The 24,603-nt window shown below is 42.2% G+C and overlaps 2 protein-coding genes across 4 annotated transcripts in view; both read right to left on the bottom strand.

Annotated features, from left to right (window-relative positions):
* The window catches only part of NBEAL1 (neurobeachin like 1), a 208,360-nt gene extending 207,445 nt beyond the window's left edge, over positions 1 to 915 (bottom strand). Inside the window, exon 1 of one of the 3 annotated variants that reach the window (XM_055379437.2) lies at positions 807 to 915. The gene's annotated coding sequence lies outside the window, so the exon portion shown is untranslated. Of the gene's footprint in view, positions 1 to 508; positions 715 to 806 lie in introns of those variants that run through there. The other 2 variants (XM_055379438.2, XM_019022754.4) reach the window with 2 other exon arrangements.
* Positions 916 to 16,937: 16,022 nt separating this feature from the next.
* CARF (calcium responsive transcription factor) overlaps positions 16,938 to 24,603 on the bottom strand; it is an 87,077-nt gene continuing 79,411 nt past the window's right edge. The window contains exon 18 of the transcript XR_010129676.1: positions 16,938 to 17,821. The gene's annotated coding sequence lies outside the window, so the exon portion shown is untranslated. The remainder of the gene's footprint in view (positions 17,822 to 24,603) is intronic.

Genomic DNA, 24,603 nt, shown 5'->3' with positions numbered 1-24,603 from the left:
AGACTCCGTCTGGGGTGGGGTGGGGGTGGAGTAGTTGGGACTGTTTGCTGTGTTGCAGGGCAGGGCGTGGGGGCGGGGGAGGAATTCCCAGTTCGTTTGTTCTAACAATCCTCGGAGAGTGGAAGTCCACCCGCCCACCTGGCCTCTCCACTTTTCCATCCAAGAGAAGTGGGCACGCACACACCGGCGAGGAACTTCCCGAACAAGCATCCAAGTGTTTGGGGGAATCTTTTAATTTCCTCCTCACATCCCAAGACAACCCAAACAGAGGCAAACTTAAGGTGTGCCAAGCTGCCAAGAGAAGCTCTAGAACTGAGGAATGCGGACTCGGCGTCTCCCGACCGCGATCCCAGCCTGCACTACAGTATCGAAACACTCCCTGACAGCCTGGCCTACTCACAGCCGCCCCTCACTCTGCAGCCCCTCCACCACCAAGCACCGGGGCCCTCCCATTTCTTGCCATGCCGCCCCCTCTTCCCAACGGCCCGCTCCCCATCACCGCGCTCACATTGTGTGCCGCGCGGCAGCCGCCGCCCGGCCGCCGCCGCCCGGCCGCCGTCTAACTGCTTCCCTCGACCCCTTCCCAAGGCGAAGCCCCGTGTCGCCCCGTGTCACCCCGCAGCCAGGCAGACAGGCGGGCGCGACATGGGGGCGGGGCGAGAGGCCGGGAGGAGCCGGGGGCGGGGCTGCCCCCTGGGCTAATCATTTCGGCCGCTGAGGATTTACCCAGCCCTCGGGCGGCAGCTGTTCAATGGTCGCGTAGGCTGGGGATGGGCGGGGTGACCTGAAGCCCCGCCCCAGCATACCTGCGCAGCCGCAGTCGACAGGCTCTGGCTGCCCATCCCTTGGCGGGCGCCGGCCGCGGCACTGAAACGAGCCTTCCCTCAGCTGGACATGGAGGAGGGCTGACGTGCTGACGTCTACGCCCGCCCCGCTTTTCGCTGATGGCGTCATTTCCGTGAGTCATCTGAGGGCGTGAGACCCTACGGTGTTAAAGGGGATTTTGTTTCACTTATTTGTAGAACCGGAATTGGTTCTGGGAATTTAGAGTAATGTAAAAAGACAAAACACACACAGACACCCCCCAAAAAATCCTCTTTTCCTTTTGTGCCTGCTTTCGTCGTCACTGAGTGTCATATCCAAAGGGCTTATTTTACCACCACTAAAGACTTCGAAAGGGTTTTTCTTTTTCAGAAAAGAAGCAAAAGGCGTTTACTAACTATAGACAACTTTCAGAGAGATTTGGTTTTTGTATAAGGAAAGAAAAACGCGTAAGATAACTCACCTTTGTTAAACCTAAACATTTCCACAACTTTTTATTGTGAAAGATTTCAAGTATATTCAAAAGTAAACTAGTATAACGAAACCCTGTATACCGTCACCCAACTTCGAAAATGATCAACTAATGTCCCATCTTGTTTCATTTGTAACAACGATCCACAAATTGCCTGTGAAGAGCCAGAGACGAGGCGCAGTGGCTATCGCCTGTAATTCCAGAATTTTGGGAGGTCTAGGCGGGCGAATCCCTTGAACCCAGGAGATCAGCCTGGGCAACAGAATGAGACCCTGTCTCTGCAAAAGAAATTTTAATTAGCTTGGCGTGGTGGTGCACGCCTGTAGTTCCAGCTACTTAGAAGCTAAGGTGGGAGAATCACTTGAACCTGGGAGTGAAGGTTGCAGTGAGCTCCGATGGCGCCACTGTACTCCAGCCTGGGCGACAGAGCGAGACACTGTCTCAAAAAATGAAAATAAAATAAAAAGAGCCAGACAGTAAATGTTATAGGCTTTGCAGCCCATTCTGGTTGCAACTTGCTTAACGAAAATCGAAAGAACAATATTTTGAGATGTGAACATTAGACGAAATTCAAATTCAAGTTTCAGTGTCCTAAAATTTTAGTGGAACACAACCATGCCCATTCCTTTAGTATTGCCTATAGCTGCTTTCACTCTACCATGGCAGAATTGAGAGTAGTTGCTTGCAAATTACACCTTCAATTTTTTATCCTGAAATTACATTTTACATTCAGCATTTCTCCTTGGTTGTCCATTAGGCATGTGAAATTTATATGTCAAAATTTTGGGGGGAAAATATACTTTGCCTTTGGGATACCCTATTTTAGTACTTAGCAACTCTATTCTTGCACTTGCTCAGTACAAGAACCTAGGAAGTGTGCTTGCTGTCTTCCTCATGTACTTCACTTCCAATCTAATCTTTTCAGCTATATCTCCAAAATATACCTAACCATCTCTCCACACTTTCTTCCTTAAATGGATGGTGGTATAGTAGTAGTAACCACTATCTTTATTTCTTTTCCTTTTTTTTTTTTTTTTAATTAGAGGCAGGGGCTTCATATGTCGCCCAGGCTGGTCTCGAACTCCTTGGCTCAAGGGAGCCTCCTGCCTCGGCCTGCTGAAGTGCTGGGACTCCAGGCGGCAGCCATTGCACCTAGCCGTGGCTACTGTCTTTAAAATGGTTTAAGTTATACAAAATATTTTCTAGTTTATTGTAATAGCCTTCCAACTTGTTTCCCTGACTCTGCCCGTGACTCTACCCCCAATCCGTGGATTATTCTCAACATAGCAAACAGAGTGATCTTTTAACATGGAAGTAAGATGTCACTTCTCTGCTAAAAAGCCTCCAGTGGCTTCCCATTCCACTTTAAAAGGCCTGCAAGGACCTACTTCATTTTCCTCCAACATTTTCCTCTCTGATTTCTCCAACTATTCTGGCCTTTCTTACCTTACTTGAGACATGACTTCTTTGCTGCTTTTCAAAGACACAAAGCACACTCCAGCCTCAGAGATTTTCACATGCTAACCCTTCTACCTGGACGTCTCTTTCCCCAGATGTCTGCACAAAATCTTTTTCTTTTTTTTTTTTTGTTTTGAGACAGTCTCACTCTGTCACCTAGGCTGGAGTGCAGTGGTGTCATCTCAGCTCACTGCAACCTCCACCTCCCAGGTTCAAGCAATTCTCCTGCTTCAGCCTCCTGAGTAGCTGGGATTACAGGCGCCCACCACCACACCTGGCTAATTTTTGTATTTTTAGTAGAGATGGGGTTTCACCATGTTGGCCAGGCTGGTCTCAAACTCCTGACCTCAGGTGATCTACCAGCCTTGGCCTCCCAAAGTGCTGGGATTACAGGTGTCAGCCACTGTGCCCGGGCTGCACAAAATCTTTAAGAACCACCTTATCCAGGCTGGGTGTAGTGGCACACACCTGTAATCCCAGCACTTTGGGAGGTTAAGGCAGGATTGCTTGAGGCCGGGAGTTCGAGACCAGACTGAGCACCACAGTGAGACCCCCACCTCTATAAAAAAATTAAGAAAAAAATTAGCCCAGTGTGGTGGTACTTGCCTGCAGCCCAACCTACTTGGGAGGCTGAGGTGTGAGGATCACTTGAGATTAGTTCAAGGCTGCAGTGAGCTATGATCATGTCACTGCACTGCAGCTCGGGCAAAAGAGCAAGACCCTGTCTCTAAAAAAGTGAAATAAAATGAAAAGAATCACCGTATCCGTGAAGCATTCCTTGACCCTTCTTGCCAAAATAGCAACCTCTCTTCCTTCTCTTTCACTGTAGCACGTATCAGCTGATATTAATATATCATTTGTTTGTCCAGTGTGTGTTCCCCCTAATAAAATGTAAGCACCATGAAAACAGGGACTTGTTCACTGCTATATCTTCAGGTTCTTGAACAGTTCTGGAACACACAGTAGGAATTCAATAAATATTTCCAGACTAATATGAATGAAAGAAATTAGCTTTTTCACCATATGCCTCTATATCCTGAATCCATCCAGTTTTTCTATAAACTGTTGATTTACAGCATGTTGGACTCTTCAAAAGACTAGCACTACAAAATATAATTTGTAAACTAGAGCAAAAAGTAATAAATGTGTTGTCTATAAACAAAAGTTGATAATATGGTACAACTTGCTTCTCAAACTTTCACGTGCATACTGATAACCTGAGGATCTTGTTAAAATGCTGATTTTGATTCCGTAGGGCTGGGATTCAGTGGGTCAGCAGTCTATTAAGCTCCCAACCGATGCCAGTGCTGCTAATTCACAACCACACTTTGAAAGTTTCCTGCAGTTAATACAGAATGCATTTGGTTGGTTTTGGAGGCAGTACTGATAGATTTGCATGGATTCATCCATCTATTCTTATTTTCTTCCCCTTGCGTCTGACTGGTGACACAGATTTGTAGAGGTATAATCTGTGGCTGTGACACAAAACCAAACCAATTGCTACATATAGGCATTGAATCTCCAAGCATGACATTATTGCAGTTACAGCTAGAAAGACAGAAATACATTGTCTAAGATGCCACATGACAGTCCCTACTGGGACTCAAATGATAGCAGTATTTTGCTTTGGTGTCTATCATAGAGGCAGTCCTCAGCTTTGCCAGCAAATAGGAAGACTCCAGAGGACTGACCCTTAATAAACACACAAAGAACTAAAACATATAACCTGTGTGTCCCTTCTTTCTGTCTCCTAGGAGATCTCAAGCTATGCATTGACAAGGAGAAACTCAGAAAACTTACCCGTATTGTCTCTAGGAGTCTACTAGTTGATTCTCTTTTCCGTATGATAATTCAACTAAGGCTGGTGCCCATCAAACTTCTGTGAACCAGGATTACCCCAGTTTAATATCTTCTTTCCCTTTTCCCTTAGACAAAATACCCAATGGATATTAGTAGAGAATTAAGTAGTTATTTTTCTGAAGGGTGCAAATGTTCCCTAAAGCTACAGAGAGTAAGGGGAGATGAGGAGTTAGGCCTTTGTTTAGATAATTCTTTCCTTTGTACCACATACAAGGCAATAATTAACAACACCACACTGCATGGGTTTAATAAGATGTCCCTCCTGGATAATCCCTAGTTTCTTGGTTCTCAGTTCGCCTGTGTCTCTTCCCCATAGTCCTGTCTTTAAACCATTCCCCTCTATAATGTCCCCATTATACTCACAGAATAAGAAAGGGTGGATCCCAGCCCCTTCTTAAGCCTGGCAAATTCTGCTGCATTTAGGTAACATCTAGGTTTCAGCTAGATGCCAACATTATTCCTCTGTTGAGGCTTCTGACGGCTCCCAGGAGTGGGGATAAGCTTTGGTTTCATGAGTGAGCCCCTCAACAACATTGAGATGTTTCTCTACCAATGAAACTACAGCTACTTTTTCTCCCAGTGTACCTTAAGATAAACACATTTACCGCCTTCAGAACATTTTCTTTCATAAGACTATATGACCCAGCAGCTTCTAAAATAGCCTGTCCTTTTATGTTAAAAGTATATATGTGGCCTGATTTTCATGAAAAAGTCCTCCACATTAATTTAAATGGTCTTGCACTCAAATAGCGTCTCAGTTTATGTCAGAGCTATGAGTTTCAGTCCATCTCACCAGATATAACCTTAGAATGCCACTAAATTTATTAACAATGAAAAAATATACCTGCCAGCCGGGCATGGTGGCTTATGCCTGTAATCCCAGCACTTTGGGAGGCCGAGGCAGGTGGATCACTTGAGGACAGGAGTTCAAGACCAGCCTGGTCAACACGGTGAAACCCCATCTCTACTAAAAATACAAAAATTAGCCAGGCATGGTGGTGCATGCCTGTAATATCCAGCTACTCGGGAGGCTGAAGCATGAGAATCTCTTGAACCCAGAAGGCAGAGGTTGCAGTGAGCCAAGAACTTGCCGCTACACTCCAGCCTGGTGACAGAGCAAGACTCTGTCTTTAAAAAAAAAAAAAAAAAAAAAAACCCTGGCAAGGCAATTGGACTATTCATATCTCTTGGTCAGGGCATTATCTCCCCATAGAAAAAAATGTATAGGGAAGTAAATTATATTCTCAGGGTTGCTTTTTCATCATGAGTCATAACAAGTACAACTAATTGGATTAACGTGATGGTAGTATCATCTTTTATAATAGCTTTCATGCAGCCATTTCCACTATGTGCAACCTGCCAATCGAAGCAGATACTTGGTTCTGCTAGATAGAGCGGTTTCCCTTGGGCAGATCTGGAGACATATGGTCAAGTTTTTGTTCTTTGACATTCCTTTCCTAAATCCCATCGAAGCTCTTTCTCTTCTATCCACACTTTCTCACTTTTTTAGCTAGCCTGTCTATATGCATTCAGATTTTCTGATCTTTTCTAAAAAACACCTTTGGTTTTGCTGATTACCTTTATTAATTTCTTATTTCAATTTCATTTATTTCTGCTCTAATTTTTGTTATTTCTTTTCTTCTGCTTACTTTGGATTTAATTTGCTCTTCTTTTTCTAGTTTCCTACAGTAGAAGCTTACTGACTTTAGATCTTTTTTTTTCTAATATTCAATGCTACAAAATTCCCTCTGTTTTGGCTACATTCCTCAAATTTTCATCAGTTGTATTTTCATTTTCATTTATTTTAAAATATATTAAAATATCTCTTGAGTATCGGGGAACCTGCCCCCAGTAGTCACATAGGTTCTTTTCTATTTTCCCTAAGCGTCGGCTGGGTTGAGAAATAAAGGGACAGAGTACAAAAGAGGGAAATTTTAAAGCTGGGCATCCAGGGGAGACATCACATGTCAGTAGGTTCTGTGATGCCCCCTGAGCCATAAAACCAGCAAGTTTTTATTAGGGATTTTCAAAAGGGGAGAGACTGTACGAATAGGGTGTGGGCCACAGAGATCACATACTTCACAAGGTAATAGAGTATCACAAGGCAAATGGAGGCAGGGTGAGATCACAGGACCATAGGACCGGGGCGAAATTAAAATTGCTAATGAAGTTTTGGGCACCATTGTCATTGATAACATCTTATCAGGAGACAGGGTTTGAGAGCAACCGGTCTGACCAAAATTTATTAGGCAGGAATTTCCTCGTCCTAATAAGCCTGGGAGCACTATGGGAGACAGGGGCTTATTTCATCCCTACAGTCTCGACCATAGAAGACGGCCACACCGAAGGGGGCCATTTTAGAGGCCACCCTCAGGGGCGCATTCTCTTTCTCAGGGATGTTCCTTGCTGAGAAAAAAAATTCAGTGATATTTCTCCCATTTACTTTTGAAAGAAGAGAAATATGGCTCTGTTCCGCCTGGCTCACTGGCAGTCAGAGTTTAAGGTTATCTCTCTTGTTCCCTGAACATTGCTGTCATCCTATTCTTTTTTCAAGGTGCCCAGATTTCATATTGTTCAAACACACATGCTCTACAATTTGTGCAGTTAATGCAATCATCACAGGGTCCTGAGGCGACATACATCCTCCTCAGTTTACGAGATGACAGGATTAAGAGATTAAAGTAAAGACAGGCATAGGAAATCACAAGGTTATTGATTGGGGAAGTGATAAGTGTCCATGAAATCCTCACAATTTATGTTTAGAGATTGCAGTAAAGACAGGCATAAAAAATTATAAAAGTATTAATTTGGGGAACTAATAAATGTCCATGAAATCTTCACAATACACATTCTTCTGCCATGGCTTCAGCCGGTCCCTCCGTTCGGGGTCCCTTACTTCCCGCAACACTTGAGGTTTCTTATTTGACCCATGTATTATTTAAAAGTATGTTGTGTCAGCTGGGTGCAGTGGCTCACACCTGTAATCCCAGCACTTTGGGAGGCTGAAGGGGGTGGATCACTTGAGGTCAGGAGTTTCAAACCAGCCTGGCAAATATGGTGAAACCCTATCTCTACTAAAAATACAAAAATTAGCCAGGTGTGGTAGCACACGCCTGTAGTCCCAGCTATTCGGGAGGCTGAGGCACAAGAATCTCTTAAACTCAGGAGGCGGAGGTTGCAGTGAGCTGAGATCACACTATTGCACTCCAGCCTGGGGGACAGAGCAAGACTCCGTCTCAAAAACAAACAAAAAAAGGCTGGGCATGGTGGCTCATGCCTATAATTCCAGCACTTTGGGAAGCTGAGGCGGGCAGATCACGAGGTCAAGAGTTCGAGACCAGTCTGGCCAACATAGTGAAACCCCATCTCTACTAAAAATACAAAAAGCCAGTATGGTGGTGTGCGCCTGTAATCCCAGCTACTTGGGAGGCTGAGGCAGGAGACTCTCATGAACCCGGGAGGCGGAGGTTGCAGTGAGCTGAGTTCGCACCACTGTACTCCGGCCCGGGTGACAGTGAGAGACTCCATTTCAAAAAAAAAAAAAAAAAAAAGTGTTTTGTAATCTCCCAAGTATTTTGGGATTTTCCAGCTATCTTTCTGTTATGGATTTTTAGCTTAATTCTATTGAAGTCTGAGAGCAGACATTATATGACATATGTTCTTCTAAATTTGTTAAGATATGTATTATGGGCCGGGCGCAGGCTCACGCCTGTAATCCCAACATTTTGGGAGGCTGAGGCAGGTGGATCCCCTGAGGTCAGGAGTTCGAGACCAGCCTGGCCAACATGGTGAAACCCCATGTGTACTAAAAATACAAAAAATTAGCTGGGCATGGTGGCAGGCACCTGTAATCCCAGCTACTTGGGAGGCTGAGGCAGGAGGATCGCTTAAACCCAGGAGGTGAAGGTTGCCATCAGCTGAGGTCACATGCCATTGCACTCCAGACTGGGCAAGAAGAACGAAACTCTTGTCTCAAAAAAAAAGAAAAAAAAAGATGTGTATTATGGCCCACAATGTGGTCTAGCTTGGTGAATAGCCCTTGTGAGCTTAAGAATGTGTATTCTGCTGTTGTTGGATAAGTAGTCGACAGATGTCGATGTTACTGTTCAATTCAACTATGTCCTTATGTCTGCTTGATGGATCTGTCCGTTTATATAATAGAGGGGTACTTAAGTCTCCAACTATAATAGTGGATTCATCTATTTCTCCTTGGAGTTCTATCAGTTTTTGCCTCACATATATTGATATCTATTGTTAGGGAAATATGTGTTAAGGATTGTTATGTCTTGGAGAAATGACCCCTTTATCATTATGTAATGGTCCTCTTTATCACTGATAACTTTCCTTGTTCTGAAGTCTGCTGTGTCTGAAATTAATATGTTTACTTCCTCTTTCTTTTGATTAGTATTAACGTGGTATGTTTTTCTTTACCCATTTACTTTTAATCTGTATGTGTTTTTATATTTAAAGTGGGTTTCTTGTAGATAATATATAATTGGGTCTTGTTTTTTGATCCACTATGTTTTTTAAATGACATATTTAGACCATTAACATATAAAGTGATTATTGACATAGTTGGATTAATATATACCATATTCATTACTGTTTCCTACACATTGTACTTATTCTTTGTTCCTATTTTTGTCTTTCACTCTTTTTCTGCCTTTTACATATATATATTTTTTTTTTTTAATTTTTTTTGAGACAGGGTCTTTGTTGCATAGGCTGGAATGCAGTGGCATGATCATGGCTCACTGCAACCTCAAACTCCTTGGCTCGAGTGATCTGCTCACCTCCACCTCCCAGGTATTTGGCACTGCAGGCACACTCCACCATGCCCAGTTAACTTTTGTATTTTTTGTAGAGACAGGGTCTTGCTATGTTGCTCAGGCTGGTCTTGAACTCCTGGATTCAAATGACCCTCCCACCTTGGCTTCCCAAAGTGGTGGGATTATAGGCATGAGCCATGGCACTCGGCCAGTGCCTTTTAAAATCTTAATTATTTAATATGATTCCATTTCCTCTACTTTTGTAGCATATCAGTTTTACTTTTTTTTTTTTTTTTGAGATGGAGTTTCGCTCTTGTCACCCAGGCTGGAGTGTAGTGGCGCGATCTCGGCTCACTGCAACCTCTGCCTCCCAGGTTCAAACAATTCTGCTTCAGCCTCCCAAGTAGCTGGGATTACAGGCGCCCACCACAATGCCCGGCTAATTTTTGTATTTTTAGTAGAGATGGGGTTTCCCCATGTTGGCCAGGCTGGTCTCGAACTCCTGACCTTAGGTGATCCACCCACCTTGGCCTCCCAAAGTGCTGGGATTACAGGTGTGAGCCACTGCGCCCGGCCCAGTTTTACTTTTTTTTTTTTTCCTACCTTATTTAGTGGTTGTCCTAGAGTTTGCAGTATACATTTACAACTACTCCAAGTTCACTTTCCAATAGCACTATACCAATTCACAGATATTGCAAGAACCTTATAACAAAACATTCCTAATCATTCCTAATTCCTCTCTCCTGTCCCTTATGTCATTTCTGCCATTCACTTACACCTAAGCAATTGTGTGTATACACACACACACAATTACATTGTTGCCTAGTATTATTTTGAACAAACTGTTGTCTGTTAGATTAACTGAGAATAAGAAAAATAAGAGTTTATATTTTATATTCACTTATTATTTCTCTGATGCTCTTCATTTATTTATGCAGAGAGTTTCTGACCTATGTGTCATTTTCCTTCTCTCTCAAGAAGTTCTTTTAATTATTTCTTATAAGGAAGGTCTATTGGCAACAAATTCCCTCAAATATTGTTCATCTGAGAAAGTCTTTGTCTTTCACTTTTATATGATAATCTTATGGGATACAGAATTCTAGGCTGGTGTTTTTTTTTTTTTGCTCTCAATATGTTAAGTGTTTTACTCCACTCTCTTCTTGATTGCATGATTTCTGATGATAAGTTGGATATAATCCTTATCTTGCTCCTGCATAGAAAGCTGTTTTCCTCTGGCTTCCTTCAGGATTTTCTCTTTATCTTTGATTTTCTGTAATTTGAAAATGATAGCCTAGGTGTAGTTTTTTTTAACCACTTATCCTGCTTGGTGTTCTCTGTGCTTTCTGGATCTCTGGTTTGGTGTCTATTGCCAATTTGGGAAGATTCTCTGTCACTGTTGCTTGAAATATGCTTCGCTTCCTTTTTTTTCCTTCTGGTATTCCTGTCACACACATTTATACCTTTTGTAGTTATTCCACAGTTCTTGGATGTTCTGAATCATTTTATTCTGTCTTTTTTCTCTTTGCTTTTCCATTTTGGAGGTTTCTATTGACATATTCTCAAACTCAGAAATGTTCTCTTAGCCATGTCCAGTTTACTAATGAGCTCATCTTCATTCAGTCTACTAAGGAGGATTCTTCATTTCTGTTATAGTGTTTTTGATCTGTAGCATTTTAAAAATTCTTTCTTAGAATTTACATCTCTGCTTACATTGCCCATCCGTTCTTGCATGCTGTCTGCTTTATCCATTAGAGCCCTTAGCATATTAATCATAGTTGTTTTAAATTCTCAGTCTGGTAATTTCAACATGCCTGTCTTATATGAATTTGGTTCTGATCTTTGCCTTATGTCTTCAGGTTGTTTTTTGCCTTTTAGGATGCTTTGTAATAATTTTTTCTTTTCTTTTTTTTGAGATGGAGTCTCACTCTGTAACCCAGGCTGGAGTGTAATGGCACAATCTTGGCTCACCGCAACCTCTGCCTCCCGTGCTCAAGCAATTCTCCTGCCTCAGCCTCCCGAGTAGTTGGGATTACAGGCACGTGCCACTGCACCCGGCTAATTTTTGTTTTTGTTTTTGTTTTTCAGTAGAGACAGGGTTTCACCATGTTGCCCAGGCTGGTCTCCAACTCCTGACCTCAGGTGATCCACCCACCTCGGCTGGGATTATAGGCGTGAGCCACCGGGCCCGGCCTGTAATTTTTTCTTGATAGCTGAACATGATGTACTAGGTAAATGGAACTGCAGTAAATAGGACGTTAGTAATGCAGTGGTAAAATGTGGAGGAAAGGGAGGCTTCCTATAGTCCTGTGATTAGATCTCAGTCTTTTAGTGAGCCTGTGCCTCTGAACTGTGCTTTTCAGTTTTTCCCCACCTTAGCTGGTACAGGATGATTAGTATATGCTGCAGTTATTTCCCTTCTCCCATGTGGACGTCTAGAGCTGAATGGAGTTGGGTATCTCCCTTCGCCCAAGACGGTTAGGCTCTGGTAAGACAGTTTCTCTTGAGGGCCGACCTTGTTAAGAAAAATAGAATGGCTGGGTGTAGTGGCTCACACCTGTAATCATAGCACTTTTGGAGAGCAAGGCGGGAGGATTACTTGAGCCCAGGAATTTCAGACCAGTTTGCGCAACATAGTGAGACACTGTCTCTATAAAAAAAAAAAAAAAGAAAGAAAGAAAAGGAAAAAAAAGGCCAGGCGCGGTAGCTCACGCCTGTAATCCCAGCACTTTGGGAGGCCGGGGTGGGCGGATCTCCTGAGGTTAGGAGTTCGAGACCAGCCTGACCAACATGGTGAAACTCCGTCTCTACTAAAAATACAAAATTAGCCTGGCATGGTGGTGCATGCCTGTAATCCCAGCCACTTGGGAGGCTGCGGCAGGAGAATCGCTTGAACCTGGGAGGTGGAGGTTGCAGTGAGCTGAGATTGCGCCATTGCACTCCAGCCTGGGCAACAAGAATGAAACTCCATCTCAAAAAACAAAAACAAAAACAGAATGCCCTGGGTTTTTTTCTGTGTGTGTGTGTTTTGTTTGTTTGTTTGTTTTGTTTTTAGACGGAGTTTTGCTCTTGTTGCCCAGGCTGGAGTTCAGTGGGGTGATCTTGGCTCACTGCAACCTCCACCTCCTGGGTTCAAGCGATTCTCTTGCCTCAGCCTCCCCGTGGCTGGGATTATAGGAACCTGTTACCACACCTGGCTAATTTTGTATTTTTAGTAGACCGGGTTTCACCATGTTGGTCAGGCTGGTCTCAAACTCCTGACCTCAAGTGATCCACCCGCCTCGGCCTCCCAGAGTGCTGGGATTATAGGAACCTGTTACCACACCTGGCTAATTTTGTATTTTTAGTAGACCGGGTTTCACCATGTTGGTCAGGCTGGTCTCAAACTCCTGACCTCAAGTGATCCACCCGCCTCGGCCTCCCAGAGTGCTGGGATTACAGGTGTGAGCCACCGCACCTGGCTGCCCTGGTTATTTTTAAGTGGGTCCTTTTTTTTCCTTCTACCTGCTGAAAACAAGGGGGAATTTTCCTGTAATAATTACCATAAGAACCTGGTCAAGTTCCTACAGGTAAAACTCACAGGAGTGTTGTGGCTTGCTCCATAACTAGCCCTCCCTTCCCCAAGAGCTTTTTACTCTCAGGCATGTCCACTCTGAGCTTCCAATAATTTGTCAGTTGCAGTTCAGGTTTGCCTGCCCTCATTCCAGTTCCTGTGGAGATTTATGCTCTCTCTCTATTTTTTTATGCTCGCTATATTTTTACTCTCTCTCTCTCTCTCCAATTTTGGTGGCAAGGGTTTACCCTGTGACTTCATTTCTCTGGTCGATCTAGGAAGAATTGTTGATTTCTCCATTTGTTCAGCTTTTTATTTATTGGGATAGAGTCTTCCAAGCTCCTGGACACCAGAATTGCTGTCCATATGATACCACACAGTTGTCTAAGCTACAATGTCAGACATGCTCATGAAAACACGTGATTATGATTACATTGACTGGAATGTGGGTGTTATCAGAACTCCTCAGTTACCCATTTACAGACTCTTTTATTAAAGTAGATTGTGAAGTCAGGTATGGTGGCTCATGCCTGTAATCTCAACACTTTGGGAAGCGGAGGTGGGAGTCTCACTTGAGGCCGGGAGTTTGAGACCAGCCTGGCCAACATAGCAAGACTCTGCCTCTACGAAATAATAAAAAAATTAGCCAGGCATGGTGGCTTATTCCTGTAGTCCCAGCTACTTGGGAGGCTGAAGCAGGAGGATTGTTTGAACCCAGGTATTTGAGGCTGCAGTAATCCCTGATCATGCCACTGTACTCTATCCTGGGCAACATAGTGAGACTCTGTCTCAAAAAAACTAAAACTAAAATAGATTATGTATTCTTCTGTAGAATCACAGAACTAAACAACTGAAAGTTACTGCAGAGATCATGTAATTTAGTGGCCCAATTTTAAATATTAAAAAATCAAGGCCTGAATCTGAATCTAACCAAGTCTCTAGACCAGTGCTGTCTGATAGAACTTTCTGCAGTGAAGGAAATGTTCCACATCTGTGCTGTTCAGTACAGTAGGCACTAGCCATATATAGCTATTAAACAATCGAAATGCAGCTTGTGCAACCAAGAAATAAATTTTTTGTTTTATTTAATTTTAATGTACATAGCCACATGAGGTTAATGGTTACTGTATTGGACAGTGAAACTCCAGAGCTAATTTGCATTGTAGAAAACACAGGGGATAGAGGATGGGGAGAGTTGAGAGATACCACCAAGTAATTCATATGCTTAGGAAAGCTTTCCAGTGGAGAGTGTATCTGAGCTAGGTCTTGAAGGAATGTTAGAATTCCAGTGTCCAGAAAGAAATAATAATTCTGAAAAGAGAATGCCTTGGGTAAAAGCTTGACTCCTGAGGAAATTCTCTTCTGTGTTTTGAGAAAACCATAATTTACTTGATGAGTCTATCTGGGGTAGAAGTAGCAAGGCAATCAACTTGGTTGCAACCAACTCAGCATGGGTCCCTGAATACAGCTCAGTAATTTACATTTCACTTTGTGTAAAATTAAAGTTTTTATGCAGGGATGTAATAAGATTAAGAATATATTTACTGTACTAGACCTTCTGATATCTTCCCCAGGGCAACATGTAACCATGCGTGTGTGCGCGTGCACGCACGCACACACACACACACACGCACACACATAGAATACAGTAATTAAAATTAAGTTGAAACATGAAAGAAAACCACTTCACTTTCATTGGTAATAAACTTCCCACGCTGGCTGGGAAGTTAATTGAAAGTTAGGACTTCCACATTCTACAGTAGGAAAAATTCTTTAATCAAGAGAAAAAAATGAATTACTGGAAATTCTTGTTTAAAAATTAGCATTTTCTCATTTTAAATTCTTCTTTCCAAATGTGAAGAAAAGAAAAATTTGAGACTAGGGACATTTGTTCTCTTAAGAAAGCAGCTTTCGGCTGGGCGCGATGCTCACGCCTGTAATCCCAGCACTTTGGGAGGCCAAGGTAGGCAGATCACGAGGTCAAGAGATGGAGACCATACTGGCCAACATGGTGAAACCTCATCTCTACTAAAAAAAAAAAAAAAAAAAAAACATTGCTGGGCGTGGTAGCGCACACCTGTAGTCCCAGCTGCTCAGGAGACTGAGGCAGGAGAATCGCTTGAACCCAGGAGGTGGAGGTTGCAGTGAGCCAAGATCGCACCACTGCACTCTAGCCTGGCATCAGAGCAAGACTCTGTCTCAAAAAAAAAAAAAATAAATAAATAAAATAAAAATGAATTAAAAAAGCAGCTTTCTTGAAGTTCAACCATTCTAGTTCAAATTTAAGTTAATTGATATCTGAGATCTCTTGTTATGCATCAAGGAACATTTTTTTCCTTTCAGTATTATAATACTAAGATAATTAAAAAGAAAAAAAACTCTGTTTAAAAGAAAAAACAAAAACACGAAAAAACCTTCGTGTAATTTCTACCACTGTACCTGCTCATCTCAATTAGTTTTTCCCTTTGCTTTCCATAGTAAGAGCAAATAATGCACATTATTTCTGGACATTAATCTATCAGCATTCCTAGGAATTACATCTGGCACTGTGTTTTCTTTCTTTCTTTTTTTTTTTTGAGACAGAGTTTTGCTCTGTTGCCCAGGCTGGAGTCAGTGGTGCGATCTCAGCTCACCGCAACCTCCACCTCCCGGGTTCAAGCGATTCTCTGCCTCAGCCTCCCAAGTAGCTGGGACTACAGGCGCGCGCCAACATGCCCAGCTAATTTTTTTGTATTTTTTAGTAGAGATGGGGTTTCACCATATTGGCCAGCCTGGTCTCAAACTCCTGACCTCAGGTGATCCACCCGCCTCAGCCTCCCAAAGTGCTGGGATTACAGGTGTGAGCCACCGAGCCCAGCCCCTAGTTTTTTAGATACTTGTTTTGACTTGTATATTCATTTGATTTATCAGGTAAGATAGTATCAGGTAAATATCTCCTTTTAGTTTTTCTGTTTGAGTAATAAAGCGATTAACAATTATCAATTTATTTGGAATTAAAATTACGAGATTTAGAATTTCTGTGGCAAATGGCTGTAACTATGACTCAGGGCTTTTTCATACTACATCAAAATTTTAACAGTAATAAAATAGGTAACACTTTTTTAAAAAGAATAGATCTGAGATCTAGTAGTTCCTACTTAAATTGACAGTTTGACACACATTAAGGCGGTCAACAGTGATTAAAACAGCAAATGTGCCACAATTTTTAAAAGACATCTCTGAACAAAGTTACATATTTTATTTCTTGTATTTTAGAGCCAGGATCTTGCTCTGTTGCTCAGGCTGAAGTGCAGTGACAGGATCACACCTCACTGCCATCACACCCAGCTGATTTTTAATTTTTTTCTAGAGATGGGGTCTTGCTATGGTTGCCTAGGCTGGTCTCAAACTCCTGGCCTCAAGCAATCCTCCTGCCTCAGCCTCCCAAAATGCTCGGATTACAGGCATTAGCCACCACACCTGGCCTCCTATTTTATTATAATGGATTTAACGTAGGGGAAAAGATCTTTGTTTATTATTACATTCCCATATTTATTTTCTGCCAAAAGGATCATTAGATTTTGTTTATCATATGATTCATCACCATAAAATAGATTAGTAGGTCAAGAAGATTATGGTTTTTCAGCTGTGAATAATCAGATGAAAAATGGTGCCCTAAAGAAATAACAAATGGGGCCAGGCGCAGTGGCTCACACCTATAATCCCAGCACTTTGGGAGGCCAAGGCGGGCAGATCACGAGGTCAGGAGATCGAGACAATCCTGGCCAACATGGTGAAACCCCGTCTCTACTAAAAAAAAATACAAAAAATTAGCTGGGTGTGGTGGCGCACTCCTGTAGTCCCAGCTACTCAGGAGGCTGAGGCAGGAGAATCGTTTGAACCCAGGAGGCAGAGGCTGCAGTGAGCTGAGATCGCGCCACTGCCCTCCAGCCTGGGTGACAGAACGAGACTCTGTCTCAAAAAAAAAAAAAAAAAAAGAAAGAAAGAAATAACAAATGAGGCTGTGGAGAAAAGAGAATGCTTATACACTGTTGGTAGGAATGTAAGCTAGTTCAGCCACTGTGGAGAACTGTTTGGAGATTTCTCAAAGAACTTAAAACAGAACTAACATTCAACCCAGCAATTCCATTACTGGGCATCTATTCAAAAGAAAATAAATCATTCTACCAAAAAGACACATGCACCCATTATGTTCACTGCAGCACTACTTACAATAGCAAAGACATGCCCATCACGGTGGACTGGATAAAGAAAATGTGGTACATATATACAATGGAATACTACATAGCCATAAAAAAGAAGGAAATCATGTCCTTTGTAGCAACATGGATGCAGCTGGACACCATTATCCTAAGTGAATTAACAGAACACCAAATAATGCATGTTGTCATTTATAAGTGGGAGCTAAACATTGGGTACTCATTGACATAAAGATGGCAACAATAGACACTGGAGTCTACTAGAGTGGGGAGGGTGGGATAGGGGAAAATGCTGAAAAACTATTGGGAACTATGCTTACTTCCTGTGAGACCAGATCATTCGTATCCCAAACCTCAGTATCACTCGATATACCTACATAACAAACTGCACTTGTACCACCTGAATCTAAAATAAAAGTTGAGGGCAGGCCTTGGTGGCTCAAGCCTGTCATCCCAGCACTTTGGGAAGACAGCTTGAGTTCAGGAGTTTGAAACCAGCCTGGGCAACATAGTGAGACTCTGTCTCTACAAAAAATAAAAAATAAGAAATTTAGCTGGGTATGGTGGTACACATCTGTAGTCTCAGCTACTCAGGAAGATGAGGTGGAAGATCCCTTGAGTCCAGGAGGTAGAGGCTGCGGTGAGCGATGATCACACCACTGCACTCCAGTCTGGGCAACAGAGTGAGACCCTGTGTTGTAAAAAGAAAAGAAAAGTTGAAATTGTAAGAAAAATAAATATGAATGAACCAAAAGCTTGTTTCAGTATACATTTAGAAGGCAAAGGATAGAACATTTAAGAAAAAAATTGTTTTTTTTTAAACTTGTTTTTTAAGTTTCCCAATGAGAAATCAAACAGCCTCTGTAAAGGACATGTCCTTATCTGAATATTTTTTAGAAATAAAAATAACATCACAAAAGCCTAGTTTCCCAATTATATCTTTTTGTGTTTGCAGTTATCCACTCTTATCCTATTAAAAGATTTCTGATGTTATAGTGGATATTGAAAGATCACTTTATTTAGAAAAAGAGAACCACTGGGGTGGAGGTAGAATGGGGAGTTATTGTTTAATGCATAAAGAGTTTCAGTTTGGGATGAAAAAATTCAGGAAGTGGATAGTGGTGATGGTTGCACAACAGTATGAATGTACTGAATATCAATGAACTGTATACTTAAAACTTTTTTTTTTTTTTTTAGATGGCGTCTTGCTCTGTCGCCCAGGCTGGAGTACAGTGGTGCAATCTCAGCTCACTGCAACCTCTGCCTCCCAGGTTCAAGCAATTCTTCTGCCTCAGCCTCCTGAGTAGCTGGGACTATAGGCACGCACCACCATGCCTGACTAATTTTTGTATTTTTTAGTAGAGATGGGGTTTCACCATATTGGCCAGGCTGGTCTCAAACTCCTGACTTCAAGTGATCCACCCACCTCAGCCTCCCAAAGTACTAGGATTACAGGTGTGAACCACTGCACCTGGCCTTAAAACTTTTTAAAACCGAATGTTTAATACATTTGTAGGGATAAAAAGAATGCAACGAGAATTAGAATTTTGTAATTACATTAGACATTTATATAGAAGATGTTTCAGCAGGGCTTGGCGGCTCACCTGTGTAATCCCAGCACTTTAGGAGGTCAAGGCAGGAGGATCACTTAAGTCCAGGAGTTCCAAACCAGCCTGGGCAACATGTTGAAACCCTGCCTCTACAAAAAATACAAAAATTAGCCAGGTGCAGTGGCATATCCAGCTACTCAAGAGGCTGAGGCAGGAGGATCACTTGAGTTGAGGAGGTCAAGGCTGTAGTGAGCTGTGTTTGTTCCACTATAGCCTGGGCGGCAAAGCAAGACACTGTCTCAAAAATTAAAAAAATAAAATAAAATAAAAATAGTAAAATAAAATAAAAGTTTAATAATTACTACTCTTATGGACAAGCGGCTTCATTGTGTTAGATGGTAATTATATCTTTATGTTTCACATCATTACCACCCCCCAAAACTCCACCCTTCATTTCACTGCACAGACTCACTGCACTGTTTCACAGTAAAACTCTGCTCCACTCCAATTAGAAGAGCCCAAATAAATTCGAGCAAACAGTAGTCAAATTCATAGGCACGAATGACAGAGGACCAAAGATTTTAAAGTACTGATTTAGTAACAAGAGCATCTACTGGCACAAACCTTCTATTTAATAATATTATTAAAACAGCAATAATAGAAATGAAAGCTACCTTAATGAAAAGGGAATTCAGGAGTGAAGTCATTAAATATAACTAACAACACTTTAAATATGGATTCCATCAATTTCATGATTTGTATCAGGTAAATATCTAATCCATCAATCCTGAATTCTGGTCTCAGAGAAAAAGGTCAGAGAGGATTACAAAGAAGATGCTTCATATTATCAAGTCCTTTTTTTTTTTTTTTTTTTTTTGAAACAGGGTCTTGCTCTGTTGCCCAGACGGAAGTGCAGTGGTGTGATCTCTGCTCACTGCAACCTTGGCCTCCTGGGCTCAAGCAATCCTCCCACCTCAGCCTCCTGAGTTACTGGGACCACAGGTGTGCCGCACTACATCCATTAATTTTTGTATTTTTTGTAGAGATGGGGTCTCATCATGCTGGCCAGGTTGGTCTTGAACTTCTGGCCTCAAGTGATCACCTGCCTTGGCTTCCCTTGATATGGTTTGGCTGTGTCCCCACCCAAATCTCATCTTGAATGGTAACTCCCACAATTCCCACATGTTGTGGGGGGAATCCAGTGGGAGGTAATTGAATCATGGTGGTGGGTCTTTCCTGAGCTATTCTCGTGATAGTAAATAAGTCTCACCAGATCTGATGGTTTAAAAAAACGGGAATTTCCTTGCACAAGCTCTCTCTTTTTGCCTGCCACCATCCAAATAAGATGTGACTTGCTCCTCCTTGCCTTCTGCCATAATTGTGAGGCCTCCCCAGGGTAAGTCCATTAAACCTCTTTTTCTTATATATTGCCTAGTTTCAGGTATGTCTTTATCAGCAGGATGAAAACGAACTAATACACTTCTGAAGTGCTGGGATTACAGGTGTGAGCCACATTTTTAAAATGATGAAATGTTTAAAATGATGAAATCCTTTAGGAAAATCACTTTAGTCTTTTTATCAGAGATTTCTGTTGGCCCTTTTGTTGGTAATCCATTTATGTCTGCATCCTTACAGTCTACTTTGCCATTGGATTCCTGCATAGCTTTTCTAGGCCATACATGATGAACAAAAGGAGAAATCAAAGAGTATGTGGATGGCTCCAGGAATTTTTTGTAGATCCAGAGCAGGGCTAGAATGATGATTCAAAGAATGCACACCACTGTCCCAGGCTTGAGCTCCTAGACATGAGAGCCCAAGCTCTCCATGTGATAAAACTACTCTCCATGTGGGAAAAAAATAGAGAAAGAAATTTGACCCCCTCTGATACTAAAGTAGAAGGCGGGACTCAACTCTGGACCAGATTGAAGACTGGCTGACACAGGGAAGAGGCGAAAGCACTTCTCCATAGAACACAGCCAACAGTGCCATGACAGTTACTCATTCCATGGCAACGACCTGGAATTTACCACCCTTTTTCTAGAAATTTCTGACTAACCTGCCCCTTAATTTGCATGTAATTAAAAGTGGGTATAAATGTGACTTCAGAACTGCCCCTGAGCTGCTACTTTTCACACAATGCCTATAGGGTAGCCCTTGAATTCCTTCCCAGGCAAAGCCAAGAACCTCCCCAGGCAGAGCCCCGATTTTGGGGCCCACCTGCCATGCAAAACCATATGCAGGAAACCACTCCAGGTAGACAGTAGACAGTTAATAAGAAAGGCAAAACTGTAAAGATTTAGCAGATCATATCTGCATGATCTCTGGGTAGGAAATTTTTTTTTAATTGTAAAATACATAACATAAAATTTGCAGCCCATGCGGTAGCTTATAATTCCAACACTGTGGGAGGCTGAGGTGGGAGGATCCCTTCAGGCCAGTAGCTCAAGGACAGCCTGGGCAACACAGGGAGATCCATGTCTCTACAAACATTAAAAAAAAAATTATTGGCCAGGCGCAGTGGCTCACACCTGTAATCCCAACATTTTGGGAGGCTGAGGCGGGCAGATCACTTGAGGTCAGGCGTTCAAGACCAGCCTGGCCAACATGGTGAAACCCTGTCTCTACTAAAAATACAAAAATTAGCTAGGCACGGGGGTGGGCGCCTGTAATTCCAGCTACTTGGGAGGCTGAGGCACGAGAGTCGCTTGAACATAGGAGATGGAGGTTGCAGTGAGCCAAGATCACGCCACTGCACTCCAGCCTGGGTGACAGAGCAAGATTCAGTCTATAAATAAATAAATAAATGTATTCTTCCTTATGATGCATTTTAATAGTTCATGAATTGTTAGAGTTAAATCTGGTTATAACATGGTCTATGGAATAAAAAGTCTCGGGTTCAGATCCTAGGTTCCTGGCTTTCTAGATATATGATCTTGGGCAAGGTATTTAATCTTTTTGAATTTATTTGCTTTTATATAAAATTGGGGTAATAATATTCAGGCCAGATGTGAGGATTAAGTTATAAAGCATCTGGCACTCAAAAAATGTTATCTAGCTGGGCATGGTGACTGACACCTGTAATCCCTGCACTTTGGGAGGTCAAGGTGGGAGGATCACCTGAGGCCAGGAGTTGGATGCCAGCCTGGGCAACACAGTGAGAGACCTGTCTCTACACAAAATATTAAAAAGCAGGTTAAGGGCCGGGCGCAGTGGCTCATGCCTGTAATCTCAGCACTTTGGGAGACCGAAGTGGGCAGATCACCTGACGTCAGGAGTTCGAGACCAGCCTGGCCAATATGGTGAAATTCCGACTCTAATAAAAATACAAAATTAGTTGGGTGCGGCGGCACACGCCTGTAATCCCAGCTACTTGGGAGGCTGAGGCAGGAGAATCACTTGAACCCGGGAGGCGGAGTTTGCAGTAAGCCGAGACTGCACCACTGCACTCCAGCCTGGGCAACAGAGCGAGACTCCATCTCAGAAAATATACATAAAAAATAAAATAAATAAAAAGCAGGTTAAGGTGAGAGGATAGCTTGACTTTAGGAATTTGAGGCTGCAGCGAGCCATGATCACCCCACTGCACTCCAGAAAGGGAGACAGAGTGAGACTCTGAATTTTTTTCTAAAAAACGGAAAAGTTATCTATTATTTTATGGAACTATGTAAGTAATATATGTTAAATGAAGAACGTCTTTACTTTACAGCATTGTTGACAGTCCAAATGCTGCTAAGCTTAGGGAAGGGTAGGCAAGTTAAAAGGAAAATGCATGTTGCTGGGTAGCAAGTCATTAGGTAATTCTTTTTGTTGTTGTTGTTGAGATGCAGTCTCGCTCTGTTGCCCAGGCTGGAGTGCAGTGGTGCGATCTCGGCTCACTGCAACCTCCGCCTCTCGGGTTCAAGCAATTCTCTGCCTCAGCCTCCTCAGTAGCTGGGATTACAGGCGCCCGCCACCATGCCTGGCTAGGTAATTCTTTTTAAACAATTTTTTGAAACACTAAGGTTTGTATTGTAGGTTTTTTTTTTTTTTTTTTTTTGAGACAGAGTCTCACTCTGTCGCCCAGGCTGGAGTGCAGTGGCGCAATCTCGGCTCACTGCAAGCTCCGCCTCCCGGATTCATGCCATTCTCCTGCCTCAGCCTCCCAAGTAGCTGGGACTACAGGTGCCTGCCACCATGCCCGGATAATTTTTTTGTATTTTTTTTTTTTTTTTTTTTAACTAGAGACGGGGTTTCACCGTGTTAGCCAGGATGGTCTCCATCTCCTAACCTCGTGATCCGCCCGCCTCGGCCTCCCAAAGTGCTGGAATTACAGGCGTGAGCCACCGCCCCTGGCTGTATTGTAGGTTTTACGTGTTACTGAAAAAAAAATCATTAAATATATTGTCATTTGCTGTGTAATTTCATGTCTATGTACAAAGTCCATGCAATATTTCAGAAGTTAAAATAATTCCCTTTTTATAACAAGTCATTCTGTGCATTTCTGCTCATTTTCTCTTTAAAATAAATGTCTTCAATCCTTTATTATGAGCAGAATTATTTCAAATCTAGGCCAAGTAAGGAAATTTAAGAATCTAAGATATAATGGTTGTGGCTTAATCTCAAATATAAAAATTACTCACCTAAGTAGTAGTAATAGCTGTCTGATACTATCTGCAAGTTCTTATGTCTATATAATTTCAACTCCTAATTATTTATACATGTAATACTAATAAACATGTCACTTATTCCCTACAATTCAGTGTCTTCAGCTATTAAATAAGAAAATAATATTTACACTTGGCTCTATCCACATAAATTTTGTGAAGAAAAATTGAGCAACATGTGAATACACTTTGAAATAAAGTAACAAATCCTATCTTATGAGAAAAATGCAAAACTCAAATGATATATAGTATATATAACAGGTTTTTCTACAAACCACGCTTCAATGCTGTCATGGCATACCAGCTGATAAACTGCTCTGCTAGTTTCCTAGGACTGAAGGCCACTTCATATCTGCCCTGGAGAATACAATAGCTAGTTTTAACTATTAGTACAGCAGTAAAAACACACAAGGTTTTCCTTGCATGCCACTCTGGATTTGATTCAACTTCTCAAAAATCTTACATCCTTAGTTCACCTTTTTAAAAGTTCTTCAACTCATCCCAATATTGCTAATGTAGTATTTCACAAATGCTATCTTATTCATTGGCTTGATATCTCTGAATTTCAACTACTCGATTCAACTGCTGTAATTTGAATTATTTTGCTCCGTCTTTTCAGTTTAATATTCTAATGTTTTAAGTATAAATGTTTCCCAAAGTGCCCTGGCATTGAGAGTTAAGAGGAGAAAAAAGGGAAAAGATATTATTCCACTGAAATTTGTATTAGCAACTAGCTGGCTTCCTCAGAGTTCCTCCTAAAACTCATTAACCATCGACATCATTCAAACAAATGAATCCATGCTGCTCACCCTAAAGCACAATGCATGGATTTGCCTGTGTGAAGCCACATGATCACAAATCAGCATCTTCCCTGTGATCTTCAATTTGGTGTTCCTATGTGAACCCACTTATTTCAGTCCTTTTTTTTTTTTTTTTTTTTTTAAGACGGAGTCTCGCTCTGTCACCCAGGCTGGAGTGCAGTGGTGCGATCTTGGCTCACTGCAACCTCCGCCTCCTGGGTTCAAGCAATTCTCCTGTCTCAGCCTCCTGAGTAGCTGGGATTACAGGCGCATGCCATGACGCCCAGCCAGTTTTTGTATTTTTAGTAGAGACAGGATTTCACCATATTGGTCAGGCTGGTCTTGAACTCCTGATCTCAGGTGATCCACCCGCCTCAGCCTCCCAAAGGGCTGGGATTACAGGCATGAGCCACCGCGCCCGGCCAGTTCTTTATCTTAATGCATGATATGTGTCTCTGAATAGTTCTTTATTATACAGGG

The sequence above is a fragment of the Gorilla gorilla genome, chromosome 11, assembly GCF_029281585.2.
Source record: "Gorilla gorilla gorilla isolate KB3781 chromosome 11, NHGRI_mGorGor1-v2.1_pri, whole genome shotgun sequence".
NCBI lineage: Eukaryota > Metazoa > Chordata > Mammalia > Primates > Hominidae > Gorilla > Gorilla gorilla.
The sequence above is the reverse complement of the archived record's forward strand: the minus strand, read 5'-3'. Positions and strand labels throughout refer to the sequence as shown.